At 36.8% G+C, this 18,862-nt stretch overlaps 1 protein-coding gene across 1 annotated transcript in view; it reads right to left on the reverse strand.

The window, feature by feature from the left end:
* LOC129731626 (neural-cadherin-like) overlaps positions 1-18,862 on the reverse strand; it is an 895,915-nt gene that overhangs the window by 824,502 nt on the left and 52,551 nt on the right. The window lies entirely within an intron of this gene.

Below are 18,862 nucleotides of genomic sequence, written 5' to 3' on the forward strand. Positions count from 1 at the left end.
GCGTACCGCTGAAATGTACGAATAGAAGAGTACCGCTGCAACCATAGACGACAAGAGACCTGTGGTTCTTTACTCCACTGGTACTGTTGCTTTTACCGGCATGTTTTCTTTCAAGACATCAGTTTTCATTAGATTCTGAAAGCAGGATTAGAAATTGTTCATAAATGAGGATTGTTTCAAACTTTTTGGAAAACTTTTCCCTTCGAGACATCATGTTAGTCTAAGCTCATGGGAGCAAAAATAAATTGACCTATTGGGACGGGGAGACTCTGTCAATTTTTATTTCGATATTGAAACAGAGAATATCACAAGGAACGGTTGGTGTCCATTCACGTCGTCTGTGCTAGGAATGCTTGCATGTAATTAGTTCATTGTTCGCGTAAATTTGTCATTGAAACTTTTTATCAATTTTACCGCTTAGCAATCAAATTAGAGTGATAACTAACATATTACAAAATTGTTGTAAATTTTATCTATCCAACTACATATTGGTTATTGTTATCCATCATGTGAATATGCTGTTATTGTTATTTTTATGCCAGTTTTATTTCCAATTTTACAGAATGCATCCTAGTATAGTAAACAATGCCGTAGTCCCACGTCAAAATTCGGAACAGTTATCGTTACTTTGTTAAAAATAATGTTATTTTTATCAATCGTTGAGAACGTTCAGCTTAAGATAGAAATACAATGTGGTGTGAGCATACTCTTAGTAATAATATTCTCTCTCTATCTAGGCAATCTTTTCACGTTATGTTATAGCAACAGTCCTTTTTATTGTAGCGCTTTCAACGTAATCTATGTTCCCATTCTAAAATTTTATCGACATTAATAACACACAATTTCGTTTGAGATAAAACGACGTTTGCCAGGTCCAGTTAGTTAGATCCCAATATGCCAGTCCGTAATATCTTGGCCTAGCAGCGGAACATATTACATATGATGCTTACCTATGGTAATGGAAAACCATCAAACAAAAACCAGTGCTTTTAACGCAAAACATTCTAGCTTCAAATTAGATTTAGTTTCATCTCGTAGTCGGCAGCAAGGATAAAAAATTTGCTTCAAGTTATTAAGATACTTTAGAAAGTAAGCTACCAGATATAATTGGCGTTGTTAAACATTAATTTGTATTTGTGCCGTGTCAAATAAATTATAGATTAGGAAAAAAAAAGATCCAGTTAGTTCATTATAGAAATATTTCAAGAGTCAAAATGATTTGTTTGATCTGTAGAGTGTTGTCGGTGATGTTATAGATAATATTTTGTCCTTCTGAAAAAAATTATTGTAGCTAGAAAACCCATAGGCGAAATAATAACTCTGAAGCAACTGTAAGCACTTTAGAAAAAGAATATGACTTCTATCGCGGCTTGAAAAGAATGAGAATAAAATAATCTCATACATATTCCCAACTTTATGAATAAAATTGTATGATCAAAATTCAGTCTGAAAAATGTAAAACATCGAAAACGTCACAACAGACCAACGACGTTTTCGATGTTTTACATTTTTCAGGCTGAATTTTGATCATACAATTTTCTTCAGGTTTCCTCAGAAAACAAGCTGAAAAATAATGTTCATTTAGTATCTAACAACGTATTCATCAAAAAGACACATCGAAAGGCTAAGGAAAAAACAAAGAGTCCATTTCAGAAGAAAGAGTTCAACTCAAAATGGTTGGGAAATGTTTCTGAAAGGCTACAAAAACCAACAATGGAAATATAGTTCAAATAACCTTAAATAGACAGAAAAAGTCAAAATAAAAGATGTTCAAAGTCAACCAAAGGGACAGACGGAACAGAAGAATATAAAAAAATTTCAAAAAGGTATAAAAAATTTCTTTAAAAAAAAAAAGGATAGGCAAACTAGGTATTCCGAATTTATTAAAAATGATTGAGAACGCTCCTGAAATCCAGCAAAAAGCAAAATTCAAATCAATAAAGTAGCCTATCCGTGCTTGATAAAATTATTGTAAAAATGTTTGTTAAAAGGATCAACGATTACATTCATCGCTACAAATTGCTATATACCCATCAGTACGGGTTCCGTGAAGGCACTAGCACACTTAGTGCCACCTGCGATCTTGTAGAAGATTTTTACGATTCTTTGGATAACAGGAACATAGCAGGCACCCTGTTAATTGGTCTTAAAAAAGCATTCGATACCATTGACCATAGACTGTTGGTCCAAAAATTAGAACTTCTTGGAATACGAGGGTCAGCAAATGCTTTGTTGAGCAGTTATCTCAGTAATCGTCAACAGTACGTTACAATTGGTGAACACCGAAGTGAATTGTGTCCAATGTCTACTGGAGTACCACAAGGCAGTAATCTGGGACCTGTGCTATTCTTGTTGTTCATAAACGATATATCCATCCTGCCGTTGATAGGGAAGCTTCGTCTTTTTGCTGACGACACGTCTGTGTCTTATCAAGGATCATCAATCGACGCAGTGCAGGAACAAATTAAGCACGATCTTCTTCTGCTACAGGACTATTTCAAAACCAACTTGCTTTCGTTGAACATAAGCAAAACGAAATACATGCTATTCCACTCACCATACCGACAAATACCACCCCACCCTACTCTGGAGATCCATGGTGAAACCATAGAGGAAGCGGCTGAGTATACCTTTTTGGGACTTACTCTGGACTCAACGTTAAGCTGGTCAGCACACATCAGCCAACTTAAAAGCAAACTGTGCTCATTTTGTGGGTTGCTGCGTAAAATTTCTGCGTTTATTCCAAATAAATGGCTGGTGAAGTTATACATCGCACTGATCCACTCTAGACTGCAGTATCTAATAGCAATTTGGGGCCAAGCCAACAAAACCCGACTGAAAGAGCTTCAAGTTATACAAAACCGCTGCCTCAAAGAAGTGTTCAGGAAACCGTTTTTATATCCGACTGAGTCGCTTTATACGGACCCCAGTAACCTAATCCTGCCGATAAGGGCTATGCATGAGATACAGGTTGTAACTTTTATGCATCAACTACTATCATCGCCAGCTACACATCACAACATACAAATAAGGAGAGTCCACTCTGAACGTGCCTCACGACAAGTCGGAAATCTACGCCAAGCCAGATGTAGAACCCAAATGGAAACAAGAAAGTTTACTTACATCGCCAGTAAAATGTACAATGCCCTGCCTACTGCAATTAACCTCCAGAAGCCACAAAAACTTCAAACTTCAGATGAAACGTTTCAACAAACAACAAATTCGCCGATTTCTCACATAACCACACTGATACGCCTTTTTTTCTGCTTTTTCTCCGTCTTCGCCCAGGTCCGCCACCACACTCCGCCCGCCGCCCATCGCACCTCAACCACCTCAATTCATCGATAATAACAACCATCATCATCACTAATATGTGTTCGAAAATCCAGTGAACATTAATTTATAAAATGTTACGTTCTAAGCATACTTCCTTAAAAGAGCATTACTTGCCCACTGGGAGATGCTACTGTAATTGTAATTATTATATGAATAAAATTACGAGTTTTTATGCATATTGAAGAAGTTACACTTCAAGAGGCTTTTTCCTTACGAAAAAGGAAAAAAAATTCTAACGTCAGGAAAAGGCCTAAAAGAAAATGATTCAAATCCAGCCTAATGGTGGAAGAACACTTCTAAATGAGAGAAAATGTGTAAAACTCGAACTGATTCCAAATTTAGCTCCCAGCTTAGTTAAAATTGCATCACCGAATTGAAACAAAGTTATGTCTGAAGAACCTTCCGAAAATAAACAAAAAAGAGAAATGATTTCAAATGCATTTCAAATATAACTGATAACGATTCTAAAACCAGAATACCTGTAGAATTGTGATTATAGGCCACTATTTTTTCGGAAAAGGTATCGTTTCCTTGTGACATTATCATTACCACCTCACCCCCTTCCGAGGACAAGCGTGGATATTTGCGTACCTCTCTGAGCGATCGCTTATAAAACTGCAGCTCAAATTTTCGACTCAATATGCTTCCAAAGCGAAACCAATTGTAACATATCAAGTGCAATAACGACTTTGTGCCTTATTTCTCGCATGTTCGGTGTCATCAAAGCCGCGAATTTAAATGGCCCTACTGCCTGTCACGTCAATCATTGGCACCGGCGCAACTGCTGGCATATCCAGAAGGGACGATTGCGGTTGTTGTTTTTTTTTTTTACTGGTGTTTCTCTCTGCTGGCTGCTCGTACGCAACAATGAAACCACACCGCAAGGCCATACGCAGAGTGACCACAGGGATGAATATCTTCTCTGCGTGACCGTTCGAACCTGGCCTTCTGTTGATTATGATTCGCTTCACTGTGAGCAACGCACAAATTTGTGGGCAAAAAAATATGGTTACTGCCCATCATCCGGATGCGGTTTTACGCTGTACGTATGCAAATGGCGCTCGCCATCCGGTCCGCGTGGAATACTCCTGAGAGTAATGGATTCACAATTTATTGCTATAGAGTACTTTCCGCAACTGGTGGCGGTACACTTTAATCAGTAATCACGGAGCTGTTCTCGATGCGACCGCAGATGTGCGAACCGGAGAAATGTTATTACTGCTACAATTTACATGATATTTTCTTTCAACCAATCACGCTGGCGTACCGCCAACCGACGATTGCGCAATTTTCTCCCCTTTTCCATGCGGGACCCTTAAAAATTTACATTATTCAGTGGTTTGCGGTGGGAATAACCCCAAATAGTTTTTGATAAGGGAATTTACGTTAACGTTATCCTCATTCGCGTTTGAAGGAATAAGATTGCCATAATCAAATGAATTTATTCTCCAATCCGAGTGGATATCCGCCTACCTACACAGATCGTAATGATGAAGTGAGCCATAAAGCTACCGAGAGCCTCGATCGAATAAATCATACTCTCAAATTTCATTTTGTTTTCAAATTGCCATCGTTGCTCTAACGCTTTAGTCGATGCGTTTACATCAAACCGGATCGACAACAGCTGCAAACCATGGCTGTCAACAGCCATTCGAGTTCCATAAATTTGCTTCCCCACTGCCTGTCACGCCAATCAGCTGCACAAGTGCCCGACCGAAGTATAATGCCGATGGATAGGCGGTTTGCTCACGCCGTTATGAGTACGCGCTATACCTAGCAGGCAGGCGTTATGACTATCACGCGGTAACCGTCGTCGTCGTTGTGGTCCTCGCAAGAAAAACCCCAGCAGAAGGCAGTTTCCGCATCCACAATGGTTAAACTTTGCGGCTGATGATTACTTTTGTTGTCTGTTTTTATTTTTTTCGCTCCAGTGAAGTAAAAGGTATCCTCGACACCAGCCAGCCCTCTCGTTCACATTCGTGTGCACACAAGAAGCACGCACACGTGCGTTTGTCGTGAGAACCGTTGCCCCAAGTTTTCCGATGATTTATGCTCCGTCACTCCAGGGCGGCCCACAATGACGTACGTGATTTCCCACCCGCTGGTTTGGGATTTTTTTTTCTGTTCTTCACTATCTCATGAATCTCAACAAAATGAAGACGCATCACTATCCTTGGCATCTCTGAATGGTACGTCCGAAAATTTCAAGTTTATTATGTTCTTTGTTTGCTGTCCATTTTTTGTACATTTTGGCTGATAAATCCTGAAGGTAGTGAAACCTTTAAACAAATTGTGATCTAAGCTACCATTCAAAATCTGACATTTTAAGCCACCCAGTTTCAGGGTATAATTCGCCCTGTGACTTATGGATAAATCAACATGTGAAATTTTTCTCAACCTTACGTTACATTTTTCATGAACGATATTTATAATATTGTTATGAGGCAAAAGGCATTCCCTAAATTATCTATCTAAATCCAGAGTCACCTCATATCTTTTAATAGTAAATTGTAGAGTTCACTCTAGCTGATCCAACTGATCTAACGTCAACTATGCGGTCGTCTCTCAGAAATGAACGCTGTAATTTTTTTCAAACGCAAACTATTGACATTTTTTGCAAGTAGTTACCATCGAATCACTTTAATTTATGATACATACACACACATCAACTCGCTGCTCATGTTCAACCTCGAAAGCTTCTGCGCAGTCACGTTCCCTCGCCCAAAGGGTAGGTACTTCCATCTGCGGTGCTTCACATCAAACAAAAAATGGTTGATTATTTATCAGTTCCCTCCGGAGGAGGAGAATGAGGTTGAAATGAATCAAAAAATGCGGAAAAAATGTACACGTAATTACATTAATATTAATTCACAATCGATTCATCACCGGCAGATTTGGCCACTGGCTGAGCTGTAATAGTGATTTATGAATATCAATTTGACGTACGCCTGGGGAATATAGTCTGAAGTTATTTTATTTGCTCCTTCACCCGGGGATAGGTTGTTTCAGACACTCCACTATGAATGGTATAACCTTGGTCCGGAAGTCGGCGAGCAAAAAAAAGGAGCCAAGTGTTATTTTGGCAATCTGTCACGTACGACTGTTTCAGTACACTTTGTCTTAATAGAGAGCATCATTTCTTTCTCTCAGTAACTTGATTACGAAAGTTTCGCTACCCAAACGCCAATCAGGCGGGACGTGCTAAGGGTGAGCTAGCGATGTAATAAAAGTAATACAGCAATAACTGAAGGCTGTTAAAATTTCTTTGTCGTTAAAAAGGGACAGAAATGCAAGCTGGGAAATGTACTGCAACGACAGTCTGGTTGATTAATAAAAAAACTGTCCGATAGACATTGTAGACTGTTTAGATAAGGTTGGTTGGTAGGGGTTACACTAACTAAGAAAGGTTCGACAATCGGCGCCACAGACTCAAGATGATGAACGATAGTTGAATGTCCTGTCCGTAATATTACCAGTTGGAAATATAAAAGATTTGTTGAAGCTAAAATTTTACGATTGACGCAATGGCGATTTTGGCTAAATACAACACTTCACAGATTTGCATCGATTTGAACATTTACACAAATCATTATTTCGTCATTTTACCCCAGCTACCCTAAAATTAAAAAAGTTCAAAACTGCGTATGAACATTTTTGCAACGAAGCTTTATCATTTGAATCTAACCGGTATGAGCCAGTTATAATTTATTAATGTACTACTAGAGCTTTCAAAATAGTGTTCGACATCCATTGTTTGTAGAATATGAATTGGAGAAACCACAAATGAGCCAGAAAGTAAGCGATTTGTTTTTTTTCAAATTGTTTCAAATCTAGTTCCATCATTGAAAATACGAAGTCCTGCTTACTATTTTTTGACAAAGATACCTTACGAGCTAGATTGAACAAAGGGTTGATATTTAAAAATTAACTTCAATTTGATGCCAAAAGATTTAAAATCGGCACAATGATTCACTTAAAGCAACATTTCCAAAAAAAATTCAACTCTCGATGTGCTTCAACTACCGTTTTCTTTGAACGAAATGAGAAAAGTAACACTTTCTTAAAATAGCGAACATAAAATCAGCCATTTATATGACGCCTCAACGAAATCACTAACTTGTTGTTTTCCGTTTCCGCTTGGTTCATCACGTTTAAGATAGCCAAATTAAACTACTTACTGCTGGCGCCATCTATTGACAAACAGCAAGAACTTTGTTGCGCACCTAATAGTTCCCTGTTGCGGGAATGCCGATAGTGGGTAGTTTTTGAACATTTGGAGCTGTTTTCCAGAAACTTTGAGTTACCATCTAGAAATTCAAAACAATATCTGGGATCAGGTTTTGGCCTATTAGTTGTTTCAAGTTTGGTAGAGACAGTTACCGAGTTATGATGGAACATATATTTAAATGAACTTCTACACAGCAATTCCATAAAAAAGGTTCCAATGTAAAATGGTCCAGAAACCAAATTTAGGGGAAAATTTGGGTCTAGAGCTCTATAGTAATACCACAGACTAACATACATAACACGTCGAACAAATTTTCAATAAAATCATCGTTTGGATGATTCCAGTACTTTACGTTAGTAACACTAGCACCATCTGCTGTCGTGTTCGCGCTGCGTCATGTATTTCGACATCAGCGCCAATGTTACTGCATGTGTCAAATGGGGAACTACAAAATATGTATGAGATTGCATGACAGCGCCCCAGACGACATTTTCGCGCGAAGACTGTTATTCGATTGAAAATTTGAAATGAACGATTTTTGTGGCGATGGAGCTAGGTTCCAGTGTTACGTCTGTTAGTCTGTGGTAATACTTTAGCGAAAAACTTTCTTCCACAAATTAGTTACATATGGTGAAGCGCTTATTGAAAAATTATCAAAAATTAGGGTGACTCAAATTCCCGATGCAATCAATTATCTAACTTATATATCTCTGGAGATAGAAGAAAAAGTTTTTCAACAGTGTCATAGTTCTATTAATTTTAAGTAACTTTGAAAAATAAGTTTGAAAACCGATTTATATTAAAAAAACACACTTTCCGCTATCACACTTTTCACTTCAATTTTGACCATGAAACTGTATTTGAAGGACTTTTAGGGCTTTTCAAGAGAAATAATTTGCAATGCTGATATCATAAATATCTCAATTCTACTCGAAGTTATTGATGTTTTTCATCCAAATATATGCGTTTTTTATTTGTTTGTAATTCTCTTTGGGGCAAACATCAAAAATATCTCTTGGTCTCAATTTAAGGGGCACATCTATTCATGGAGAATTTTTTTAAAATATGTTATTGCTTAAATTTGAGTAAATTCAATTTAAAAATAAAACAAATTTTTCAATAATTTTATATATTATCCATGTGGTGGCACACAGGGTTTTTTGGTATTTTTTCTTAGAACTAGAATCAATTACTTCAATTTAATCCAAAAAAGATCGAGAAACGACCAGCTGGTTGAAAAGTTATGAGTGTTTGAAAATTAAATACATCGTAAAAAACCGTTTTTTATGGTCACCCTATTTCGAAATTGGTCACGCAAAGTGCTTCAATTTTGCTCAAAATTGCAGGGATGGATCTTTACTATTAAAAACGGCTTTTTACCATGTATTTCATTTTCAAAAAAACATAACTTTTGAACCAGTTGATCGATTCTCGATCTTTTGGGATTAAATTAAAGGTATTTGATTCTAGTTCTAAAAAAAATTACCAAATGAACATATCTGCGTGCCTCCACATGGATAATATATAAAATTGTTGAAATTTTTGTTATTTTCTGAATTGAATTCAATCAAATATAAGAAATAACATATTTTTAATAATTCCTCCATATACAGGTTGGACTCGATTATCCGGAGCATCAAAAAAAATTATCATTCCGGATAATCGAGTTTTCCGGATGATCGAATCACACAAAAAATACTGAAATTTTGTGAGTAACGAACATTAAATAAAATTCCTTTTCTTTATTTACTTGTATGATGCAGTGGCGTAACCAGAAATTATTTTTGAGGCGAAAAGGGGAAAAACTTGAGAAGCAAAAAAATAATTTGGACATTGATTATTTTCACTTAATTCGAACATGTCCCAAACATACCGGAAGTGACTTAAATGGTAACAAATATGCCAGAAGGGATGGTAAAGGCAAAATTTCGGAATTAAAATTGAAAACGGATACAAAAAAATAAAATTCCGGATAATCGAATTCCGGATAATCGAGTTTCCGGATAATCGAGTCGCCGGATAATCGAGTCCGACCTGTATAGAGTCAAATGTGCCCTTCAAACTGACACCGAGAGATATTTTTTATGTTAACCCAAAAAAAAAATAACAAACAAATATAATATATTTTGATGAAAATCATCAATGACTTTGAGTAGAATTAAGATACTTACGATGTCAGCATAGCATATTGTTTCTCTTAAAAAGCCTTAAAAGTCTTTCAAAGACAGTTTCAAGGTCAAAATTGAAATGAAAAAGTTAGAGTGAAAATTTCGATTTTTAATAAAAATCGGTTATTTTCAAAGATAGAAAAAAAACTTTCTTCTATAAAGTTACTCAAAATTAACAGAGCTTTAACATTGTTGAACAAATTTTTCTTATATCTCCAAAGAAAATTCAGATACTTGATTGCATCAAAAATTTGAATCACCCTAATTTTTGATAATTTTTCAAAAAGCGCTTTATCATATGCAAAAAACTTTGTAGAAGAAAGTTTTACGCTAAAGGATTGCTATAGAGTTCTAGACTCAAATTTCCACCTAAATTTGGTTTCTGGACCATTGTGCAATGCTAATATTTCTGACGTAACATACGTCTTACTTTATAAGGGTGCCATTCCAAAATATGTTTTAGTCATTTATATCTCGTTGGACAGAGAAAAAATTTCTCTGGTTATGAAAACAATTTTTGAAATATTTTTTTCATAGTAAATAGGTTAAAGTTTATAGCCAACTTAATTAAAGTTCTACCAATCGTGTGCCCATAATGATGCAATCGTTGCACTTCCGACAGCACAACCGACAATGAAGTATACACACGATTTGACTTTGTTATTTACCCACCCACCGGAAGTATAACTTTCTTTAGTCAGATAAAAAAGCTAGGTAATTGTTGCATTATCAATCTTCATGGTCCATCCGATCACTGCAGCAAAAGAGTGAATTACTCAAAACTGGATCGACCAGTAGCAAGCAGACTTGCTGCAGCGCAGCAGGCGACGATTTTATCTTTGTATGGTTTTTGTTGCAACACACGCTCATTTGTTTGTAGCATTCTGTAACAAGCTGCGCTTTGTTTTTTAGTACATTGAAACTATTCAATTGAAGCAGTTGTTTTATTTCCTGCCACTGTGATACACGTTCCCTCGCCCACTTCGAAATTGTGCTTTTCTTCTTGATGTTCATTCTTCGACCGCAGACGGCAAAAGCAACAACCGAAAATGTTTTGAGCAGTTCCACAAAAAAACGGGTAGCCAATTTAATCGACCATATTTGATTGGGCTGAAACATGGCACCAACGTTTTTATAGGCAAAAAAAACCATATTATGCTATTGGTTTTTTTTTTTGGAACACGACCCATTTTGAAGAAGTTATTTTTAGGGCCAAAACGGTTTGTTTGGTCGGTGTACACTATGGCAATTATTCAAACCGTTTTGGCTGTAGAATTATTTTTAATTTCGAATGGAGCTCACTACGGGGAACTAAAAATATTTTTACAGTCAAAAACGGTTTGTTTGATTGGCATAATCTCTTTAGCAAAGTTGTGGATAGAAATTTTTAATTTTTTTCCTTGATTTCTCCATGATCGGACCGGTTGCATTGTTCAGGTCATCTCTTGTAGTTTTTATATAAAAAATTAGATTTTTAAGAAATGAGTTTTTTTAGATAATTGATTTTTAATTTTTCTGTTGACTTTTTTTCAAATTATTAATATTTTTTTTAGAGTGTATGTTTTCTTCGGAAAGACAAAATTATTATCTACAACTTTGTCGAAGACGTCACACCGATCAAACAAACCGTTTGGGCCCCAAAAATATTTGTAATCATCAATACCTTCCTAAAATAATCAATACCTTCCCAAAATAGGACAATTTAAAAAAAATAAAACTGGGACATTTTTTGTAGAACTGCTCTTTAATTTTTCTACCCTTTCCTCGTCTTTATCTTTATACTGTGTTATATTGTCTTTATATTGTGATTAGGGCCGGATTTTTGTGCTGGGGGGTGCGGGGCAGATATTTTCTCCGGGGCCTCTTTTCTTAAAATGAATCAGGGATAAGTATATTATAAATTTTGAAATGACTTAACGCTTCACTGGAAGGTTACGAGCAAAAAAAAGGTCCCCACTCTGTCTTCACATCTGGCCCAGGACTAGGAGGCCCCGTGTGTCGGAAGACCCGAGGCATTTGCCCCCCTTAAATCCGGGCCTGATTGACACACCAATGGCATTTTTAACTTATTTACCAAACGATTTGTACAGTTGTGTAGTTACATCAATCTAGCTGTTTAAATTGTATAACACGTACTAAACGACTCAATAACAACAACAAACAAATTTTTAACATAATTCAGACAAGCTCGATGGTTGAAATATGTGAACGCATTCAATGAAAAATAATTTTAGCATCACTCTTTAACCCTCTAGTGCCCAAGTAAATTTCTAGACGGGCTTTGGGAAAATCACTATGAATCATTATAAACACTTTTTAAGTATTTATTGAAGCTCTTCAGAACTTCGACTGAAGCCCGCCAAATGGCAGCATTGGGCACTAGAGGAATAATCTCTTGAAATAAATGTAGAACTGTATATTTTATAATATGCAAGGTAAAAAGAATCAGCATTGCTTTAATAACGTGTTTGTGGCCTTGAGAAAGGCCAATTGTAATTTTTACTGGGCAGGAGGAACAAAACAATTCGCTTTACTAACTGTATTTCGTAATAGCTTGACGGAAAACGAATCCACTTCGCACGCAATGTTCGTCTCCATACCTAAAAACACAACACGCAGCGCAGCCCAACCTTTTGTTACTTTCTTCTCTAATACCGCGTGCGTGGCCCCGCCCACTTGTCGCATTAGTCCTCTCTGCAGGTATTAAGGACAATTACACGCATTTCGTTAATCACGTCCACATTCATTCGTCAGAACGGTTTGTTTGATTGGTATAATATCATAGGCAAAGTTATAGTCACGTGCGTCGCCAGACCGCGCTACCACTTTTTAAGCCGACACGCCGCCAAGGAAATTTTTTGCCAATAATTGTGCATGCAGAATTTTTTTCCTGATTATAAAATTATCGGAAATCATAGCCGATGAGAGTAAGTTGTATCAGTTTTTGAACATTTGATACAGAATTTGACATCAGTCTTTAGTTGAAACAAAAAGGTAAAATTTGTATTTTCTTTTTTTCTACATGAAATGGTCGGCGTGCGACCAGACCGAACGAAGAGCCATTTTTTGAATGAGTTGTTAACACCAGTGGATGTGAAAATTATTAAAATATCTTTCATGATAGAACGAAATCATTTGAACGGTTCATTTACAACAAATCTCTGTAGCAGCTTGTAGAAAACATACGGGACGGTTAAACTTTGAAAGGAAATTACTCGAAATAATGGTTTTGGTTGCTTGGTTCGGTTTTTATTATTTTTTGCAACGATTTTCAGCGCCACTTGTGTTCAGTCGCTTGGAATAAGAGTAAAACTTCGATCACACCTTTCATAATTTCAAGGCAAGGAGATTCAACATTGCAACACAAAAATGTGTTTGTAACCCTGAGAAGGGCTGATCGTAATTTGTATTTAGCAGGAGAAATGATATAATTTACTGCGAGTTGGCATATATCGTGAGACTTATAGTTTGGTTTTATTTCCGGACCCAGTGTGCTTGGCTCTCTTGGCAACCGCAAACGCACGGAAGCCTAAACTTAGCTACTCCACCGATTGTCTTCGGTAGAGATGCACCGAATAATAGGGCTGGGAAAAAGTTATTTTGAAAATTACCAAATTTTCCGATTATCGAATAATAATTTAAACTAGAACATGTCTAGGGTAATCTACTTTAATTCATGAGTAATTTGGTTTTCAATTCCGTTCGGCCGAATGTTCAGCTGAACAAACGGCCGAATATGCAACGAAACATGATGATAAGATGAGAAAAATTAAAAACCAAATTATTCTTGACTTAATGTGACTTACCCTAGACAAGCTCAAGTTAAAACCATTATTCTGTGAACTGAAAATTCGGTACTTTCCACAAAAAAAACTTTTTCTCAGCTCTCAGTCTTCGATGTCATTGTTGACAGTTATACAGTTGACGAAAAACTGTCAATGTACTCCGCGCACAACGTTCGTCTGTATACCTACAAACAGAGTGCAGCACAGTTCGTTCCCTTTTTCAATTTCCTTCATTCTATCATCTACGCGGCATCGCCTGTGTTAGTTCTCTCCACAGGTATTTAAAACAATCACGCGAGTTTCATCATCTCATCGCTATTTCGTTCATATGAATTTGCGAGTTGCAATGTCTCGTCGCGGCAAAGTCAAGGAAAAGACTTAGTCTCGTTCACCTTTTGCTGAGCTCCAATTCCCGGTAGAGTGAATTCATCGTTTTCTGCCTCATAGAAACTATGCGTTTTGGAATAACCGGGAAGCGCTGCTAGAAATAAGACAACAAGAATCATCCCACGTCATCTACAGTTGCTGTCACTAACTATTGTCACATAGGGGGAACTGGATGAAAAAAATTGGGTCCAGCTGAAATTTTCTCTGTGGTATAGTGGGGCATCGAAACGTCAAATTTTTTATACCAGCATTAATATTACCGAGGGGTTATATAACGATGCAATAGCATTTTTAGTTTTCTAAGTTTTTACAACATTTAGTGAAAATTTTAGGAAGAACCCAAAGTCGAGCAATTGATGATAAGGCTAGTATATACTGTTCATACACTTGTTCATACTGTTCATACAGAACAGTCACCAGACCTGGCTGCTTCTGTTGGATAAAAAAAAACAAAATCTTTTAGTTTTATTATGAGTGCGGTATAGTATGTATTTATATGCGAAATGATAGTATGTAGGTAGTTATAGCAACTTGAAATTGCATTTTCGGGATAATCATTTGCATCTTTTTGAAAAATAAACAAAACCCTGTCGAAACACCTATTTTTGAGTTGACATGTGGTAGGAAACAGTAAACAACACTGAATAAAGTAAAGAATACTTTGAGCCCAGTATGTTTTGGAGGTTTTGAATGATACAGCAATGTTCACACATAACACGGTTGCAGACCTTTTCGAACTTAATGAATTTCACGCGTCAGCCGCAGAAGCAACACCAAAAGCGTGAACATATTCATGCATTTAATACATCTTAGATTTTAATCTCCTAACAATATTTGTGCTCACTTAGTTTACTTATCAAAATTGATTTATCGGAGAATTAGAATTTTGGTTTTCAAATAAAATCTCAATTTGCAAACATATATAGTTTTCGATGGTACTAGAGTTTCCAAAAACATAGCCCTTCATTTTATTTCAACATCATACCACAAACGGTACAAAAATCTAAAATGAGTATTCTATTTTCGGCAGTATTGTGACGATTAATCAATCAATTTATGGAAATATTTTTAGCAAAATTATTTTATTGAAAAGCTGAAAAAAATTCAATTATTGCACCCCTCAGATGATTGATGCCTTCAAGCACTACTGAAATATTATTCAACTTGCAAACAGTGCCGCCAGATTCACAGAATAACTCATACTTAACCGATAGTTCAAAACTAATAATGATGACCTGTCTTTTGTAGCAGATGACGTTTACTGTATACGGATTATAAACTACTTGTAATCGTTTAAGAGGTTAAGCTGAATTAATATATCCTAATTGGGTACTTCATAGCTTATAGAACAACTGTTTAAATGTCCAAAAATATGGAGTTAAGAAATAACTTACTGACGTCTAAGTCGAAACATATCTTGCAAAATCAGTGATTATCCCACCTGATCACCAGACATATATAATGCACCTCAGTTTTGGTTACATATGCCTAATGATAATGGTTACTTGAGTTTTAATGAAAAGGCAAAAACAGTAGATTTTGCATCGGGTGCAACGGTTTATTGGGTTATGTTGATGAATTCCACAAAATGCTAAGTACTTAAGTATATCGTTTTACTTTTTTGCGTGTACCACACACTATTGTACATTTTGTACAAGAACCGGTTTGTTTTAAATTTTAATACAGCTCGTTTTGTTCATTTTTCCCGCACCTGAGTACATCCGCACAAAGAAGAAAACCACCGATACTGTCAGTCAAATATTGTCAACAATGGTTTGTTTCGATTCTCGTTCGAATGATTCATCGCTTTTAAAGGTGATTATTCGTCTTCTACTGTTAAAAACTGAACATATGATAAATTTGACAGCAGCTTTACTAGAGTGGTTCGCGAACACTGCATGTACAGAAAAGTTGTACCCACAAAATCGAAAACGACATTAGTGATGTACTTATGTTTGGAAACATTTCTTTTTGTTGAAATTAAAACTGTAAAACCCAAACAATATTCTTCCAGTTTTCAAAAAAATATTGTGAGCAACACTGCTCTTGAACGATCAACGTCAAAAGACAAGTATAAGGGCATCTTCAGCGGTGGTGCAAATCGATGTTTTGTTCTATTTTTTTTGGAACAAACTCAAATTCACTGAAGCACCGCTATTGAAAATTTTGTTCTAGAGGTACCAGATCTAAACTGGGATGACATTGCGCATCTCGTTTCGAGTAATTCGTACAAATATAAATTATCACTGATGAGCGTTATGTTAGATTAGAAAATAAAAAAAATCGTTCAAATCGAGCTGCACAATGTCACTCCTGAAAAATTTTGAATTTATTTTTGTCACTTGTTGATCTAAAATTTGAAATAAACTAAAACACTTTGCACGCTACCACCAATTGCGGGTGGGTAAAATGTCATAGTTTATTTGAATATTACATTTTTAGCTATTTCCATATAAGCGTTTTGCGAGCGATGTGGGATAAACAAAACAAAGATTTTTCACGTCAATCCACAATTTATTTTTGTGGTTTTTCCTAAGAAGACGATGAACAGCTCATGCTTTGGTTCAACTATTTGGTTTGCAACCATCAGCCACCAGGTAGCCAAATACGTTGGCTATCTAGCCTTCGTTAACCGCCCTGATTGTAGTGGGACTACCAAGAACGATCAGTCTCGAGAGGCCAAAAAAGTGTTCCCCGAAGACACTGAACTGAAAACGTTAAAATGCAGGTTTGTTACAATATTCTCAAAAACGAACCCAAGTTTAAAGAACTGCAATATTCGACGAGATTGATGAAGCGAAAACGGAAGACGATAATCGACGCGATCAAATATTTTTCGCTTACCTTCGAAGCCCTACTTGCAGCAGAAATTTTTCGATTATACTAATCCATCCTGAAAAATGTCACTGACGTTTGGCTTAAACCATCAAATCCATTAAGTCTTGTGGATATAAAAAGTGGCTTGCCAAAGTAACCGCTTAATGTACGTAAACTTTATCGAATTTCCGTTCGTTGAATATTAAGTGCTTTTCATAACAAGTCTCATGGGAAACTGATAGCATGGGGTATTGAATCATTCACAGGGTGTCTGTGGTTTAAAACAACAAAATATACAACACCAGTGCGGAGAACGCAAAGTTGGTCTATATTAGTTGGTTCTTTCTAGGTTTCGCTGGTTAAATCTAGTAAAAAGTTGTTAGAAAAATAGGCCGCTGAAGATGCTCTAACAAGAACAAGTGCTGCGTGTGAGTGTTTTTGTCACATTCAAATTGACAGATCGATGCCCCGTTATACTAGTTATACCACTTTTATTGGTTGTAAAAGGGGCCAGTTTTTGAATCAATTTTTGTTAGCAGTTCCCCCTATGGGCTATTGTCCAGGAAGGTGTTCTTCCCAGCTTTGTAAGAGGTGAAACCAACCGATGTTCTAAGAACGACCGCATATTTTCATTTAAAATTCAAAATTTGTCATAACATTGTCGTCGAGTAGGATACAGTTGATTAACCACAATCGTGTGAACTCCTCTTTTCTCATACTAGTTTTCACTAAGTATTCCTCTGAACTTAAACAAGTAAAATGTTTCGGATTACTTCAGAAATCTTGACTTATAAAGCCCAAACTATAAGCTTTTGTGTAAATTATTCCGCCCTAATTGAAACCGACAGGTAATTTGAAAGAAACGACTGAAACGATCGTACATTTTTATTGGAAACCCAAAAATTATACGACGGTTTGTTTACATTGAAAGTTTCCGAACTTCTATCAATACCGGATAGAACCAATCAAGCAGTGTCCTGTCTATCGTGGAAACTGCCGCTCTATTACACTGAGCAGAAATGTCGAATAGGATTGTATTTTCGAAAACAATACCCATTGCAAGAGCAGCAATAGCATCCGAGCAAAAAAAAAGCAGGCATAGCGAGTCGGAATGCATCCTACGGTGATCTCGAAACGGGCTTAGCAAGTGTCTTGAGCGCATCCAAGCGAAGGGTTCGGTAATAATGTTTTCGGAACCGATAAAAGTTGGACTTCATTTAGAAAGTTTTTAATTGAATTCCACTCCAGACGTTGGCTCTCCGTCGATGCACTTAGACTTGTCGGTTCGCCCTACACTAGGCGGGCCCCGGATCGGTAGCTTCCAATTGTACCAGACCAATCTGGTTCGCTATTCATTTGATGGATCCGTCAGAGAATGTTTCGAAAAGATTCCATTAAAAGTTTGCTCTGTGGAATTTGTTTCAAACACAATTACTTGCCAGAGCCGATGGATGGGAGACGAATCATGAACGACTGTAATTAAGAACCTCCCGGGCGGAGAGTCATCCGTACGACGACGACGGGCTGGTTGCTATCTACCGCATCAAAAGATGTGTTGAACTTGATTTCTTCTGTCGGAGAGCTGATTGCAATTTTGTGCACATGAATGATGAATTCTTGATATTCTCCGAAAGCTTAACCAGATTTGGACTGCTTTACTTAAAAAGAAAACAGTTGTTCACAAAGATTGTTAAATTATACAACAATTTCAAGCTTTTCTGTAGTTATGAATTTTCCAATTCCTGCTTGTATAAGTTTGTTTCCCCACTGTAGCCGCATTCATGTTGTACCTTAACTGGGTTAACTGCTGCCGCAATAGAAAACGCTTTGATTTGCATAATTGTAAAGCCACACATTCACCACAAGAAGACCATAAATCTCTTCAACAGATATGCAGCCAATGCTTACTAGCAAAAGCGGAAACCGAACGCATATAATTGACCACATCATTAGAAATGTCCCCGAAGTGGAAGCCACTTGTGCATATCCGCACCGGATTCTTCCGGAGACAGGCTGCGTCGATGTTCGCCATCTCGTTCCAGTGTAAAACACAACGGCTTACGTTGTTTGACGTTATTTACATCGGGCCCAGTGACCGGTTGACTGCCCGCTTTCCAGCAAACGGTGACACGATGAAAGGA

The sequence above is a fragment of the Wyeomyia smithii genome, chromosome 3, assembly GCF_029784165.1.
Source record: "Wyeomyia smithii strain HCP4-BCI-WySm-NY-G18 chromosome 3, ASM2978416v1, whole genome shotgun sequence".
Lineage (NCBI taxonomy): Eukaryota > Metazoa > Arthropoda > Insecta > Diptera > Culicidae > Wyeomyia > Wyeomyia smithii.